The 17,695-nt window shown below is 41.7% G+C and overlaps 1 protein-coding gene and 1 pseudogene across 12 annotated transcripts in view; one reads left to right on the top strand and one right to left on the bottom strand.

Annotated features, from left to right (window-relative positions):
- LOC105494308 (signal induced proliferation associated 1 like 1) overlaps window positions 1–17,695 on the bottom strand; it is a 410,938-nt gene that overhangs the window by 257,668 nt on the left and 135,575 nt on the right. The gene's annotated exons all lie outside the window — the stretch shown is intronic.
- LOC139363996 (uncharacterized) lies at window positions 12,628–17,525 on the top strand (annotated as a pseudogene).

Here is a 17,695-nt window from a genome sequence, read left to right on the forward strand (position 1 = left end):
CTGGTGTAAATGTAAAATGACACAAATACTCTGGAAAATAATTTCAAAGTTCTTCAGAAAGTTAAACATACCCCTACCATGTAATCCAGCAGTCCCACTCCTGGGAATTTACTAAGAAAGGAAAGTCTATGTTCATACAAAGACTAAAACACAAATGTTCACAGTAGCTTTTTTTTTTTAATACCTCCAAAGTAGAACAAACCAAATGTCCTTCAATGGGACAATGGATAAATAAATTGCAGTACCTCCATACAAAGGGATTCCACTCAGCTATTAAAAGGAACCAAGTATCTACACTATCCACAACAAATTGTATGAACCTCCAAGGCATTATATTCAGGGAAAGAAATCAGCTTCAAAAGATGATCTAGGTCCTAGCACTTTGGGAGGCCAAGGTGGGTGGATCACTTGAGCCCAGGAGTTTGAGACAGCCTGGGCAACATGGCAAGACCACATCTGTTCAAATAATTAATTAATTAGAGATGACCTAATCTATACTTCCACATAAATGACGCCATCCCAGAGAGAACACTAACGGAGACCAGCCTGGGCAACATAGTGAGACCCGTCTCTTTTTTTCTAAAGAGAGAAAACTATGGAGATGGAGAACAGATCAGTGTTAGACAGGAGGCAGAGGTGGGGAGACAGTGTAACACAAAGGAACTTTTTTGTTGTTGTTTTAAAGAGTCTTGCTCTGTCGCCCAGGCTAGAGTACAGTAGTTCAGTTCAACCTCCACCTCCCAGGTTTAAGCAAGTCTCCTGCCTTAGCCTCCCGAATAGCTGAGATTACAAGCGCATGCCACCACACCGGGATAATTTTTGTATTTTTTGACGAGATGGGGTTTCACCACGTTGGCCAGGCTGGTCTCAAACTCCTGACCTCAAATGATCCACCTGCCTCGGCCTCCCAAAGTGCTGGGATTATAGGCGTGAGCCACTCTGCCTGGCCCACAAAGAAACTTTTTGAGCAGGGTAGAATAGTTGCGGGGTAGTTACACAAATCTATACATGTTAAAACTATAGAACTCAGGCGGGCACAGTGGCTCACGCCTGTAATCCTAGCACTTTGGGAGGCCAAGGCGGGCAGATCATTTGAGGTCAGGAATTCAAGACCAGCCTGGCCAACATGGTGAAACCCTGTACTCCACTAAAAATACAAAAATTAGCCAGGCGTAGTGGCAGGTGCCTATAATGCCAGCTACCTGGGAGGCTGAGGCAGGAGAATTGCTTGAGCCTGGGAGACAGAGGTTGCAATGAGCAGAGACTGCACCACTGCACTCCAGCCTGGGTAACAGAACGAGACTCCATCTCAAAAATAAAAACTCATAGAACTGTACACCCAAGAAAAAAGGCAATTTTACTTCATGTTAATTTCTTTTAAAACCAACAAATTGACAGATTTGTTATTCAGAGGCACAAAAATAAAAAAAAGAATACCTCAAATTTACAAAAACATATTTTATTACTAACTTACATAAATATGGTACTGAAAACTGACACAGAAACGCGCTTTAGAGATAAAGGAACAACGTAGTATTAAGTGTTATTTAAACCAGTCTACTTATAAAATATTTCTAAAGATACCACAAAACCATTTCTTTCCAAAGTTAACTGTTCAGCCACAAAAATATGACTATTTAACAGCAAGAATGCTAATGTTCAACAGAGCCCAACAGTTCCTGCCATTTGGCTTCTGGCTTTTGAGATGTTGATGTTACAAAGCAGGTGAAACATCCGGGAAACAGATGCATGAACTTAGAGTCATCCAAAATTTGTCCACTACAATCCAGGCCCATCTCTATCCCCGCCGGGTTACACACACCTCCTCCATTTCCTCAACAGGAAAGCACCCAATACACATACAGTTTGTTTTAAAACTTGAAGAGTGTGTACACAAAAGGAAAGGGTCACAGAAACCAGTTTCATCAGGAGCATCTGCACTGTGTCATCCAGACCACCACAACTATGGTGCCTCTACAACGTGCCCGAAATTGACCTACCTCACCGTAAACCTCCTGCTAGAAATGATGCTTTCCTCAATAGAGTAAGTGAAAGGGAGGAACAGCTCTCAATTGTACTGTTAAACAAAAATGATCCAGTCTAGGTTCAAAATGCTATGATACAATAATTTCCTAACTCTGCACTCTCTGTCCAAATACTATTAGTCTTCCATTGCTTCAAAGCATTTTTTTTTGGAGTCATTTTTGCCTTTTTTAAAGAAACACAATAATAACCATTAAAAGAGCAACATGGATGTTACCCTCACTCCACTCTCTCTGACTGCACCTTCCCCTTTTCAGCTGTGTCCTATGTACATAGCTCTGGCCATTCAATTCATAAAATAACCACAAATATGTTACTTTGGAAGACATTTTGAAAGCAGAATTTTTGTTTTAAAGAAGCTATGGATAATTTTTTTTCTTTCTAATTTTCTCTATTTTTCAAATGTTCCCAATACCGAAACATTAAGATAGATGAAGAATTCCCTTTCCTCTACTCCTGACATGATTTGCCAAAAATTATGACAGTGACTTGTATTGGTTTTCAAATACAAGGAAAAATCCTACTGTTTGAAGGTATTACCTAATCCCTCACCACCATCACCACAAAAAGGAGGAGGGGAAAAGATACATTAAACTTTCCAACAACATTGTTCTAACCAATTAATAAAAAAAAAAAAAAAATCAGTTACAAACGTAAGGAGAGTCTGGTTATTTCTAAATGGGAGAGATTGCTTCTTGATGCGTTTAGCTTGCTGGAGAACAGTATGCAGGAACAGATGAGCATTTAACAAGCCTGCTTTGATTATAATATTTCAAGCCTAAAGTATATGCTATAGCATTCTTTAAAGAGTGGTACTTCTTGGTGTTCTGTCAGACATGTACTTAAAAATAATCACCTGGTTGCACATGACCAAACCTTGGCTCACATGCACAAGGAAAACTGTTTTTTATTACATGTCAACAATGAACAGGGATGTCAAGTGACACCTTCACAGCAGTGTTTTCCTTTCTGTTGCCTAAGATGCTATTATTTCTATTAGTCTGAGTGGCCAGTAAAGACATTCTACATTCAAAAGAAAATCGACAGTCAGAATTTCACACATGCACACACACCTACACACACAAAATTTTCTTAAGAAAACTCATTCATTTTACATGAGTTAGAGCCTGAAATTTAAGGGGTTTTTTTCAGGCTGGAATACATTAGCAATGCCTACTGGCAAAAATGCAAGTTAAAAAATCAGAATTAAGAATCAACTATAAATAGCCAAATGAAGAGAGGAAAAACTGGAAGCTATTATGTGAAGCCTGAAGATACCAATCAGGGGAGGGATTCTGATGGATCCTACGTACTGACAGGAGGGACTGATCAGCAGTGTGGTGCAGAGCAGAGATGTCCTCACCTAAACAATGACAGGGTTGAACTGAGATTACTCCACAAATCCCTCACAACTAAATAATTCTCATTCTATGATTTTGGCACAAGATTGAGACCTTTTTGTATTGTGAGCTCCTTATAGGCTTTGTCTTCTTTATCACCCGGGCATGGTGTCTGGACCTAAGAGATACTCAAACAGCTGCAGAACAGAACGAATTAAAAAAGAAAGTCAATTACATGCAAAGGATGATATCTCCCAGTGGGCATTATCCACTGGTCCACTGAAGCACTCAGCACACTCCCAGTTGGCCAACAGCAGAATCACCTTCAGTTTGGAGGATTTTTGTAAGGGTCTGACAATTCCATGAAAAATAACTAAATGTTCTTAGACAAAATTCACTTTCCAGCTAACTTCAAAGTTGATCACAGCTTGTAATGAAAGAAGTCTCAGCTCTGCCAACTGTTTATGGCTCATTTGTATTTGCATTATCTACATTACCTTCAACCCGTAATTCTCTGTAGGAATCTTTATAAGCCAAGTGTCAATTTTGTAGCTGTTGCTTTAATTAAAACTGGTTAACATAATCTGTAAGTCTGATGAATAAATGTAGCATGTCACAACAGGCTAAAAGCAAACAAGGAAATGCAGGACCCTTTGCACTGTGGAAGTTCCACATAATCCCGGGATAGCTGCATTCAAAATAGGACACTTGTCATCTGACAGATGACATGAGCAAGGTTCCCAGTTTCAATCAAATATTAAATATTAGTAAATTTTAGCTTATTTCTTAGAACAGCTTAATGACAGCTCTAATATTTTCTTCCTGTCCTTCAGCAAATGCATTTATTTGGAAAACATAGATCCAGACTCCTTCTGAGAACATTTCTGTTCTCAAGCTATTTTTCTCTCATCACTTTGACTGCATCACCCAAATCCTTCCTCAGCATTTTTAAAGTACCATTATATAAAAGAGAAAGCCCAGAATGATCTTCCTGTTTCAAAGACAGACTTGTATCTCATCCAGTTTAACCTTTTATTTTCTATCCATGAGTAGTTACACATATAGGATTTTTAAGGCAGATCCCCACTACTCCTCCTTTTCGCACCTAACTTTATGGAAGAAAAAACCAAAGAGCAGTGCTAGAAATTAAAAGACCAATAAATTTGGATCAGAAAATCTGGGCTCAAATTCTGCCAGTACTGGCTGTGTAAAAAGGGGTGGGGGAACAAACCTTTCTGAGACTATTTCTAAACTCAGGAAAATTCTACTTTGTTCCACTATCTTGGTTATTACATAGAGTAGTAACAATTATAAGTGATGAATAATGATTATGAAGATTAAAAGTAATTTTATTTCTAGACTTATAGTTATACACTAATTATATAATTATTATACAGATAAAATCAATTTTATTTTTATATGTACATTTAATTAAAGGTAATTCTGTTTATATTTTATTATACTTATATATGAAAGCTGAAAGTAATGTGTACTGTTTTCATTCATGATCTCTCTTAGTCATTCTATGAAGCACCAACACAACAGCAACCAAGTTAAAAAAGCCTCTCTTTAAAGTTTCATGTCATCCATTATTGCAGTACAACTGTCATGTAATTAGAGAAATAACACCCATTTAAAGTGGAAAATTAGCCAGGTGCTGTGGCTCACGCTTATAGTCCCAGCTACTCAGAAAGCTAAGGTGGGATGATCGTTTGAGCCCAGAAGTATGAGGCTTCAGTGAGCTATGATCACACTACTGCACTCCAGCCTAGATGACCATGTAAAACCCTGCTTTTTTTTTTTTTAAGTTTTCACAGAATAAAGCACCAGAAGTAATATTAGCAAGACAACCATTTTTAGGGCTCTTGGCGCATACTAGACGATTATTTTTCCAAAATTAATACAGTAAAAACTCACTTAACCAAGATAATAGGATGATATTTAGTTTGGAAACTGAGAAACACTGTATGTCTTAGACATTTTATTTAAACTGAACATGCTATACATTCATTTACCAATTTTCTAATGTAAGGACAAGGCCTTTTTTAAGAATAATCAGTCTCCCGATTGACTGTTAGTCTAGTCATTCTTATACAAACCACCCAAAAAAGCATCATGACAACTTTCAATTTCCCTTTTTATTAGAGTACAGCACAAACTCAAAGGCCCTCAAGAAGCAATCTGAGAATCCTCAGAGTAGTTTAATTATTCCCCCCAATCTTTTATGGTCATCATGACCACATGTAACATATTACAATAGCAGCTTTGAGTTTGTGTGTGCATGCGTGGGTTTTGTTTTGTGTGTGTGGTTTTTTTTGTTTGGTTTTTTGTTTTTTGTTTTTTTTTTGAGGTTTGTTTTTGGAAGCTTTCCAAAGTATTTAACATGTTTTTGTAGAAAAATAATACTAATTTAAATAGATTACATAACATTTTAATTATGCAATTATAATAACAAGTCCTACTGACCAAAACAGGGTTTGCTACAAACAAAACGGACCAGCTGATACTCAAGTCAGTCAGCTGACACAGAAGGACGTGAGAGTCTAGACGGAGGCTGCCTGATCCAAAGCAGGTAGGGTGGTGGGCATCCATGCACTGTGCAGGACGAGGTGGTCCCTGAAGAGTGCTCTCATTTCTCAGCTCCTGGCCGTTAGTATTATTTTAAAAGATATTTATTAACCTTGATGTGTATGAAGGTACAATATAAACACAGGAGGTCCTGAACTGCTTCTACTTTCCTCTTCTACCCAGCCTCCAAATGTAGGGCCCCAGGGCTTGGAGTCAGGTAAGCCTGGTCTCTAGCACTCCTATCTTTTCTATCTAAATTCAATCATTAGCTGACCTCACCCAGTCCCAAAGCTTTAAATACCATCCAGAGACTGAAGACTTTCAAATTTAAAACTATAGATAACATCTCTCCCAAGCATGTCAAACTTAACAGAATGTGGATTATCCAACTCCCAACCTGCTCTGTCCACCAGACCAATAACCACTACCACCATCCACACAGTCACTCAGGCCAAATGACTAAGTTGTCCTTGGCTTTCCCATTTGTAACTCCATATCCAATCTAACAGTAATTCCTGTCACCTCTCTCTGTTTAGGTGTTTCCCTGTCTTCTGTCCTTAAAATGTAAGCATCTAGAAGGAAAGGACCCTGTCTTGTTCAAGGATGTGCCTCCAGCCCCCAAAGCAGTCCCTGGTACACAGCAAGTCTTTAATTCACACAATTTTTTTTTCCCCCGAGACGGAGTCTTGCTCTGTTGCCCATGCTGGAGTGCAGTGGTGCAATCTCAGCTCACTGCAACCTCTGTCTCTTGCGTTCAAGCAACTCTCCTGCCTCAGCCTCCCAAGGAGTTGGGACTACAGGCACACGACACCACGCCAGACTAATTTTTGTATTCTCAGTAGAGACGGAATTTCACCTTGTTGGCCAGGCTACAGCAACATCATCTTCCTCATTCTCGAACTCTTGACCTCGTGATCTGCCCGCCTCGGCCTCCCAAAGTCCTGGGAATACAGGCGTGAGCCAATGCCCCCAGCCCAATTCACACTATTAAGTGGAAAACACTCCTTAAAAAAACCTCTGAGTCCTCTGGGAAGTTTTCCACATATAATTAGAAGAGTAGGAGAAAATCTTCCACCCCCTATTAAACTACATAATATTCACAGCTTGGGAACAGACTACTGCCCCAACACTCTCATTTTATAGATATGGGCCCTAAGGTACAGAAAGTTTACATAATTTACCCTAGATCATGAGAACCCAGAGCTCCTAATGCAAACATCCAGTGACCTACAAGCAACTCCACCAGGTGATCATCCACTAAGTCCCCACTCCCTTTGTTATATACAACTCTTGCAATTAGTTGGAAAACTGGATTGAATTAACATCAGATATGTATATTTTTTCATTGGGGGTATGTAAGAAATCATTCTGCAGGTGGTTTTTTGCAATGCCCCCAGTTACACAGTTACTTGAAAAGTTTGGGCACTGCTAAAGTGCCAGATAGCAATTCACAGCAGACAGGAATTAAAAGTGAGGTTGTCCAGATTCAAAATTCCAAAGTCACTAGAGCAAGCTATTGCTGCTAACTTTGCTTCCTTCTTTTACATACATGTCCGTATCAGGATCTACTATAAATTTCTAGTACTGAGAGAGAAAGTAGCTGGGTGTCTGTAATTTGGTAACTGTCATCCAGTTTCACATTTACATTCAAAAGTTCTTCAAAACATAAGGCCCTACCCAAAAGCTCCCCACTTGGTGCGAAGAAATGTTACCTTACAGATTTAATCATTTCCCTGTCTCAATCTGAACACCCAAGTATTTACAAAGCTCCTAGAGTTTCTTCATCAAGCTCCCTTGACACAGGTAAGGAGTCTGCCAAGCACCACCAGCCCTAACCCCAACTAATGCTGCTGTCCCAGACTCAGGACTGGCGGGGCTGCAGAAGTCAGTCAGGTCTCCCTTCAGTTCCCATCCCACTCACATGACCACACCATCCTCCTGGTTATGACGGAGCATGACTTATAAATTATCCAACACTTGATCAAAGTTCTGTCTAATGTTTGTTTTTACTGAAAACCCAACTAATAAGCACTTGAAAAGCAACAAAATAGTTTTTCCACAAACGTCACTTTACTCCTCATAAACATTACCCTATGAGGTATACAGCAACATCATCTTCCTCATTTTTCACGAGAGTATGGATGCAAGGGGGACCAATGCCACACTGTAGTAAAGTCCAGACCTGCACCAAAGTCCTCCAGAACAAAACCCTTGCTCTTTTGCCCACACTAACAGCATGCACATGAGATATCTTTGCTACGATTAGCAGAGAGAGCATCATTCGATTCACTCACTCATTCATTCCAGCTCTATACTGCCTTGATTTTTTTTTTTTTTTTTTTTTTAATTTTTGCACTTGGGGATGGGTTAAGATACATAAAACTTTTGACCTCTAGGAGGGTCATAATGTCAGGGAAGGGGATGACAGGACAAACACATAGCAGGTAAAACAAAAATAATAATGCAAGGAAAACAGTGTTGCCGTCTCACATCTGTACTGCACTTCACAGTATGTAGAGTTTTCATGTGGATTTAGCAACCCCTCACTCCATCCCCAAATAGTAACTAAGCACTAAAGTGATGCTGGGGATGCTGGGGCTTGGTTTAAGTGGCTGGGGAAGGCATCTTGGAGGTGAGACTCCAGTGGACTCTGCAGATGGGTAAGGTCTCAGAGAGGTTGAGGTTAAGAAGAGAGCATTCCAGAGCATTCCAAAATCAGCACATAACACAAATGGCTTGAAAATGGAAAAAGACTTGGAAAGTAAGGGAACTGGGTTGGAGTACTTGCTTTCTAGTGTGGTATAATAAGAGCTACAGATGAAAACAAGGGAGATTGTTAACCAGGGCTTAGAACTCATCCAAAATGAATGACTAGGCCTGCAAGAGAACAATGAACATAACGAGCTCGTTTTCATCATGTGTTTCTCCCAGATACAAAGCTGAGACTTTTCATGACGGGTTTTTATAGCTCCTGTCCTTCAAGATCAAAATTCACCATTTATAGATCTTCACTCTGTTTTTACTGCAAAGGATTAAGATCTTTTTACTTACACATTGCTGTAATTCTTTGATTTGCATGTGACATGGTTTGGATATGTGCCCCTGCCCCAATCTCATGTTGAAATGTAAGCCCCAGTGTTAGAGGTGGGGCCTGGTGGGAGGTGTTTGGCTCATGGGGGCGGATCCCTCATGAGTGGCTTAAAACCATCCCCTTGGAGTGAGTGGGCTCTCATAACATCTGTTTTTTTCCCCAAGTGTGTGGCACCCACCCCTGCCAATCTATCTCTTTCTCTCATTCTCACCATGTGAGAAACCACCATCCCGTTTTTGCCTTCCACCATGATTGTAAGCTTCCTGAGGCCTCCCCAGAAGCTGGACAGATGCCAGCACCATGCTTGTACAGCGTGCAGAACTGTAAGCCAATTAAATCTCTTTTCTTTATAAATTAACCAGTGTCAGGTATTTCTTTACAGCAATGCAAGAATGAACTAACAGTATCTATCTCCATTTGGGTACTTATTTAAATATGGCTCCAGCTTTCAAAGTAGAGACAATGCCTTTTATTTCTTCCGTCTGCCTTAGAGTGTTTAGAACAATACTCAAGAAAGTTACTCTACAAAAGCCATTGACAGATCAGGAAATAAAAGATCCAATTTTTAAAAACTGCAACTGATTATAGGAGAAGCCCCTGTAACAGACAGACAGACAGACAGACAGACACACACACACACACCCCCCTCTGTTTTTCCCCTTTATAGTCTTACTCATTTGTCCTTACTATATGCCAGGCATTGTTCTAGCATTTTATGTATATTTTCCCAAGGTCACAAAGCTGATAAATGATAGAAGCCAAGACCTTTTTTCTTTTTTTTTTTTTTTAAGAGATGGGGGTCTAGTTATATTTGCCAGGTTGGTCTTGAACTCCTGGCCTCAAGCAATCCTCCCACCTCACCCTCCTAGAGTGCTAGGATAACAGGTATAAGCCACCATGCTCAGTCAAGATTTGGATCCAGATAGTCTGGTGCCAGAGGTATGCACTAAACCTCTAGGCATGATATTGTCTCTCAAAATGACACATTATACTTAAAAACATAAGGGACAATTTTTGCTTCTTCGGTTTTTAAGCTGTGCCACCAATCACATACTTTTTTGAAAACTGGGCACAATGCAAACCACAATTATGTTTTTAAATTACAAAAAAATACTCCAAGATTTTAATAGGCTTCTATGTAACGCATTTAGATTTGGGCTTTGCATGTTGTTTTTATTAGAAAGTGCATCTGCTCTTGGCATTAAACACAACAAAATTAGCTATTTTATGATTACACAATAAGAATGTAAGCGTCATCTCATCAAACAAATAGTGAATGCCGAATGCTGCTTCTTGGAGAAATTTCTTTTTAAACATATTAATGTATAAATAGACAGGCAAATATTACCTGATTCAAATAACCTGATATCTACAAAGAGGGTTCTTTACCTGTAAATAGTCAACATTCACTTGAACAACAAAGAATCCAACAGTGCATTTGTAAATATCCACACACATACAACGTTGGCTCACAGAGTCCCCCAGCGACAGTAATTAATGCTGACATAAATCTGGACACTGAAATGGCAATGAACAGAACTGCCGGTTTCACATGACAATTGAAAGTGTTGTTCCAAGCAGGCAGGAAAATTTCTCTCTAGAAATGTTGAAACCTGTGTCTGAGTTACGAGATAAAAAATAGTTTGCGTTATATCCCTAAAATCATTTAAGTACCATATACATTAATGACAAATTTACAGATCAAAAGCACTCACATAACATGCCCAAATTCAATTAAAATGAAGAGAACTACCATGAAAGAGAAAATTGTTATCAAAATAAACCGGAAGAACAAATAACTAATGCCATTACATTGGTTCTGTGCACAATAAAAAATAGTTTATTAAAAGATAACTGGTCAATGTGCTTGAGACCATGAACATTCATTTTAGTCAGAAAGAATGGCAAACCCTAAGCACAACAAATACTACTTAAGAAAATGTAGTTAGTTCATAATGCATACCAATCTCCACTTTAGGTGCCATTTGGGGGCTAAAAAATATAATGCTGCTACGAGGACACAATTAGAACACAGTGAATTTTACTACTTTTTTTTTTAGTATGGCTCTATTAATGCCTGTTGTTTATCTACACAAATACAGAGCAGCCTGGGAACTGTCCTAGTTTCTTTGAGAGTTATCAACTGAAGCTAATGTTTCCTTAGAGAACTCCACTTTGAAAGGGTACTATGAACCTGGCCAGTTTTCTTTGCTGTTTACACAGACACAAGCACAATTTGCAGTGTGGGCAACACCACCTCTCAGATGCAATCCGTGAATCTTCAACTGAGTCTCCCCGTAGTCCTCACTGTGTTCATTTGCTCTGCCAAAAATAAACAACAGCCTTTCCCCTAGTAAACAGCAGGTAAGAAGGGGTTTAACCATAAATTCTAGTGGATGGCAGTCCAACAACAAAGTAGAGCTCTCTTTGGTGGTAGCATTAGCTTCTTTCTGCCCTGCTCAAAATACCTCTACAGTACACTGACTTGGACATGATCTCATTCAATATATGAAGCCCTGTGATGGTTAATACTGAGTGTCAACTTGACTGGATTGAAAGATGTGAAGCATTGATCCTGGGTGTGTCTGTGAAGGTGCTGCCAAAAAAGATTAACATTGGAGTCAGTGGGCTGGGGAAGGCAGGCCCACCTTTAATCTGGTGGACACAACCTAATCAGCTGTCAGTGAATATAAGCAGGCAGAAAAATGTGAAAAGGCGAGACTGGCCTAGCCTCCCAGCCTACATCTTTCTCCCATGCTGGATGCTTTCAGTTTTGGGACTCGGACTGGCTGTCCTTGCTCCTCAAACTTGCAGACAGCCTATTGTGGAACCTTGTGATTATGTAAGTCAATACTTAACAAACTCCCCTTACTTCTGTCCCTCTGGAAAACCCTAATACAGATTTTGGTACCAGAAGTGGTTCTAGAGAAACAATGTTAAGGATGGAGTTCTTTCATTGGTTTTGGGGTTTCTGGAGTTGGTTGCCTAATAGGAAAATACTAAGGACTCTACTTCTAATAGTATGAATAACACTGAGAGTCCTTGGCATAAACTGTTTAGAGAGTTATGCAAAATAAATGCATTTGATACTACTAATTCACCATTGTGAGCAGCAAGGAGTTTGGTGACTACATAATACCATATGTGGAGAACCAAGCAACATAATGAAGCAGATTGGTTGCTCCTAAGTTCAGTGGACAAAGTGATGAAGGAAAATGATGAACTCAGGGATTCTGTCTCCTGGCTTCAGAAGCAGATACTGAGTCTCAAATCTGCTAAGATTGCCGTGAGTGAGAGTCTTATCTACTGTAGAGAAAGAACTGAAATTGTGGAAAAACAGAGATAAGCTCTTATCATGCAAATGGCTGACCTGCAATGAAAGGTGCATACACAGCCTCATCAGGTGTCTCCTGTTAAAGTGAGGGCACTGATTGGAAAAGAATGGGACCCTGCAACTTGGAATGGGGACGTGCAGGAGGACGCTGACAAAGCTGGGGACACTAAGTTTGTGAACTCCGAGGAAGATTTTTGCCAGAACCAACAGCTTCCCCATCCCCAGTAGTGGCAACATCCCCTCCCTGACCCATGCTGCCATCAGCCTTTCCACCTTTGTCTGAGGAGATAAACCCTGCTCTGCTGGAGGCAACAGTGATGGCCTCCCCTGAGGCAGTTGCCAGGAAAAATGATGTTGATTCTCCTCAGGAGCCACCCCCAACACCCCTGTTTGCTTCTAGACCTATAACTAAAGTCCCGGCGGGCCCCTAGAGGTGAGGTTGAGAGTGTGACCCATGAGGGGGTGCACTACACTCGAAAAGAACTGTTTTGAGTTTTCTAATTTATATAAGCAGAAATCTGGAGAACAGGCATGAGAATGGATATTGAGAGTAAGGAATAATAGTGGAAGAAACAGAGTTGGATCAGGCTGAATTTACTGAATTGGGCCCACTAAGTGGGGACTCTGTTTTTTTGTGTGTGGGTGGGGGGTTGTTTTTGTTTGTTTTGAGATGGAGTCTCCCTCTGTCACCCAGGCTGGAGTGCAGTGATTTCGGCTCACTGCAACCTCCGCCTCCCGGGTTCAAGAGATTCTCCTGCCTCAGTCTCCTAAGTAGCTGGGATTCCAGACACATGCCACCAGGCCGGGCTAATTTTTGTATTTTTAGAAAAGACAGGGTTTCACCATGTTGGTCAGGCTGGTCAGGAAGTCCTGACCTTGTGATCCGCCCACCTCAGCCACCCAAAGTGCTGGGATTACAGGCATGAGCCACCACGCCTGGCCGGAACTCTGCTTTTAATGTTGCAGCTCAGGGAGTTAAAAAAGGTTCTAATAGTTTATTTACTCGGTTACGTGAAATATAGATTAAAAGATGGCCCACTGTAAGCAAGCTGGAAATGCATGATCTCCCTTGGTTTGATGAAGAGGAAGGGATCCAAAGGCTTAGGGAGATTGGGACGGTGGAGTGGATTAGTCCCTTTAGACCCACTCATCCCAGCTGGGAGGGTCCAGAAGACATACTCTTGACCAATGCCTTGCGAAACAGATTGCTGAGGGCAGCACCTGCATCTTTGAAGAGCACTGTAATTGCTCTTCCCTGTATGTCAGATCTCATGGTAGGAAGCACAGTCACTCAACTACTAAATTTAACTACAATGGGAATAACTGGATCCTGAGGTGGCAGGGGCCAAGTAAGTGGCAGCACTTAAGCATCAAAGGCAAGTGGGCATAGCTACCACAATGGGCAGTAGAGGCAAAGTGGCAATCAGAATAATCTGACTCCTGTAGAGCTCTGGCATTTGCTAATTAGTCATGGTGTTCCTAGAAGTGAAATTGATAGGAAGCTCAATTCTACTGCATTTCTACTTAATTTATATAAGCAGAAAATTCCTAGGTCAAATGGACAAAAGACTAATTTGAAATCTAAAACAGAGAATCACGGCCCCTCAATCAATTTCCAGACTTGAGGCAGTTTACAGACCCAGAACCCCTTGAATGAAGGGGAGGCCGAGTCCCTTTGAGGAAGGACCCCACTACATCGCCAACGATTTATGCAGTGAATCTTTCTCCCATCCTTCTCCAAGGAGACTTCTGGCCTTTTACCAGGGTAACTGTGCACTGGGGAAAGGGAAATGATCAGACATTTCAGGGGCTACTGGATACTGGCTCTGAGCCAATGCTGATTCCAGGGGACCCAAAATGTCACTGTGGTCCTCCAGTTAAAGTAGGGGTTTATGGAAGTCAGGTAATTAATGGAGTTTTAGCTCAGGTGCGACTTACAATGTGTCCAGTGGGTCCCCGGACTCATCCTGTGGTCATTTCCCCAGTGCCAGAATGCATAATTGCCACAGACATACTTAGAAGCTGGTATAACGCCCACATTGGCTCCCTGAGTGGTAGGGTGAGGGCTATTATGGAGGCAAAGCCCAAATGGAAGCCATTAGAGCTGACTCTAACTAGAAAAACAGTAAATCAAAAACAATACCGCATGCCTAGAGAGACTGCAGAAATTAATGCCACCATCAAGGACTTGAAAGACGCAGCGGTGGTGATCCCGTTTGGCCTGTGCAGAAGACATCGATCTTGGAGAATGACAGTGGATTACTGTAAGCTAAGCCAAGTGGTGACGCCAACTGCAGCTGCTGTACCAGATGTGGTTTCATTGCTTGAGCAAATTAACACATCTCCTGGTACCTGGTATGCAGCCATGGACTTGGCAAATGCCTTTTTCTCCTTTCCTGTCCATAAGGCCCATCTGAAGCAATTTGCCTTCAGCTGGCAAGGCCAGCAATATACATTTACTGTCCTGCCTCAGAAGTCTATCAATTCTCCAGCTTTGTGTCATAATTTATTCAGAGACCTTGATCACTTTTCATTTCCACAAGATATCACACTTGTCCATTACATTGATGACATTATGCCAAATGGATCCAGTGAGCAAGACACTGGACTTATTGGGGAGATATCTGCATGCCAGAGGATGGGAAATAAATCCAACTAAAATTCAGGGACCTTCTACCTCAGTAAAATTTCTAGGGGTCCAGTGGTGTGGGGCCTGTCGAGATATTCCTTCTAAGGTGAAGGATAAGTTGCTGCATTTGGCCCCTCCTACAACCAAGAAAGAGGCACAACACCTAATGGACCTATTTGGATTTTGGAGGCACTACATTCCTCAATTGGGTGTGTTACTATGGCCCGTTTATCAAGTGACCCGAAAGGCTGCCAGTTTTGAGTGGGGTCCGGAACAGGAGAAGGCTGTGCAACAGGTCCAGGCTGCCATGCAAGCTGCTCTGTCACTTGAGCTATATGACCCAGCAGATCCAATAGTGCTTGAGGTGGATGCTGTTTGGAGCCTTTAGCAGGCCCCCATAGATGAATCACAAAGGAGACCTCTAGGATTTTGGAGCAAGGCCCGGCCATCTTCTGCAGTTAACTACTCTCCTTTTGAGACACAGCTCTTGGTCTGTTACTGGGCTTTGCTGGAAACTGAACATCTGACTGTGGGTCATCAAGTCACCACGCAACCTGAACTGCCTATCATGAACTGGGTGCTTTCTGACCAACCTAGCTATAAAGTGGGTCATGCACAGCAGCAGCCCATCATCAAATGGAAGTGGTATATATGTGACTGCACTCGAGCACATCCTGAAGGCACAAGTAAGTTACACGAGGAAGTGACTCAAATGCCCATGGTCTCCTCTCCTGCCACCCTGCCTTCTCTCCCCTAGCCTGCACCCATGGCCTCATGGGGAGTTCCCTATCATCAGCTGACAGAGAAAGAGAAGACTAGGGCCTGTTCACAGATGATTCTGCATGATATACAGGCACCACCCAAAAGTGGACAGCTGCAGCACTACAGCCCTTTTCTAGGACATCTCTTAAAGACAGCAGTGAAAGGAAATCTTCCCAGTGGGCAGAACTTCGAGGAGTGCACCTTGTTGTGCACTTTGCATGAAGGAGAAATGGCCAGATGTGCAATTATATACTGATTCATGGGCTGTAGCCAATAGTTTGGCTGGATGGTCAGGGACTTGGATGAAGCATGATTGGAAAACTGGTGACAAAGAAATTTGGGGAAGATGTGGATGGACTCCTCTAAGTGGTCAAAAACTGTGCAGTTATTTGTATCCCATGTGAGTGCTCACCAACAGGTGACCTCAGCAGAGGAGGATTTTAATAATCAAGTGAATAGAACGACCCATTCTGTGGATACTACTCAGCCTCTTTCCCCAGCCACCCCTGTCATTGCCCAATGGGCCCATGAACAAAATGACCATGGTGGCAAAGATGGAGGTTACATATGAACTCAGCAACATGGACTTCCACTCACCAAGACTGTCCTGGCTACGGCCACTTCTGAGTGCCCAATTTGCCAGCAGCAGAGACCAACACTGAGTCCTCGATATGGCACCATTCCTCGGGGTGATCAGCCAGCTACCTAGTGACAGGTTGATTATACTGGACCTCTTCCATCATGGAAAGGGCAGAGGTTCATCCTCACTAGAATAGACACTTACTCTGGATATGTGTTTGCCTATCCTGCATGCAATGCTTCTGCCAAGACTACCATCTGTGGACTCATGGAATGCCTTATCCACCAACATGGTATTCCACACAGCCTTGCCTCTGACCAAGGCACTAACTTCACAGCTAAAGAACTGCGGCAGTGGGCTCATGCTCATGGAATTCACTGGTCTTATTATGTTCCCAATCATCCTGAAGCAGCTGGATTGATAGAACGGTGGAATGGCCTTTTGTAAGTCACAATTACAATGCCAAATAGCTGACAATACTATGCAGAGGTGGGACAAAGTTCTCCAGAAGGCCATGCATGCTTTGAATCAGTGTCCAATAATATATCGCATTGTTTCTCCCATAGTCAGGATTCACAGGTCCAGGAATCAACAGGTGGAAGTGGAAGGGGTACCACTCACCATCACCTCTAATGATTCACTAGCAAAAGCTTTGCTTCTTGTTCCTGCAACATTACGTTCTGCTGGCATAGTGGTCTTAGTGCCAGAGGGAGGAACGCTGCCACCAGGAGATACAACAATGATTCCATTAAACTGGAAGTTGAGATTGCCACCTGGACACTTTGGGCTCCTCCTACCTTTAAGTCAAGACTAAGAAGGGAGTTACAGTGTTGGCTGGGGTGACTGACTCAGATTATCAAGATGAAATCAGTTTACTACTCCACAGCGAAGGTAAAGAAGAGTATGCATGGAATACAGGAGATCCATTAGAGCGTCTCTCAGTATTACTATGCCCTGTGATTAAGATCAATGGGAAACTACAACACCCCATCCAGGCAGGACTACAAATGGTCCAGACCCCTCAGGAATGAATGTTTGGGTAACTCCACCAGGAAAGAAAACCACAACCTGCTGACGTGCTTGCTGAACGCAAAGGGAATACAGAATGGGTAGTAGTAGAAGGTAGTCATCAATACCAGCTACGACCACGTGGTCAGCTAGAGAAATGAGGATTGTAAATGTCATGAGTATCTCCTCCTTCTTTTGTTAAAAACATGTTTGTGCATGTCTACACTTCTACTAAGAAAATATATTTCCTTTTCCTTTATCATGAGACATAAGATTTACTGACTTCACATCAGCATTTACATATTGTTAACTTTACGTAATGGTATCTGGGTTGGGGATT

This window comes from Macaca nemestrina, chromosome 7 (genome assembly GCF_043159975.1).
Source record: "Macaca nemestrina isolate mMacNem1 chromosome 7, mMacNem.hap1, whole genome shotgun sequence".
Taxonomy (NCBI): Eukaryota; Metazoa; Chordata; class Mammalia; order Primates; family Cercopithecidae; genus Macaca; species Macaca nemestrina.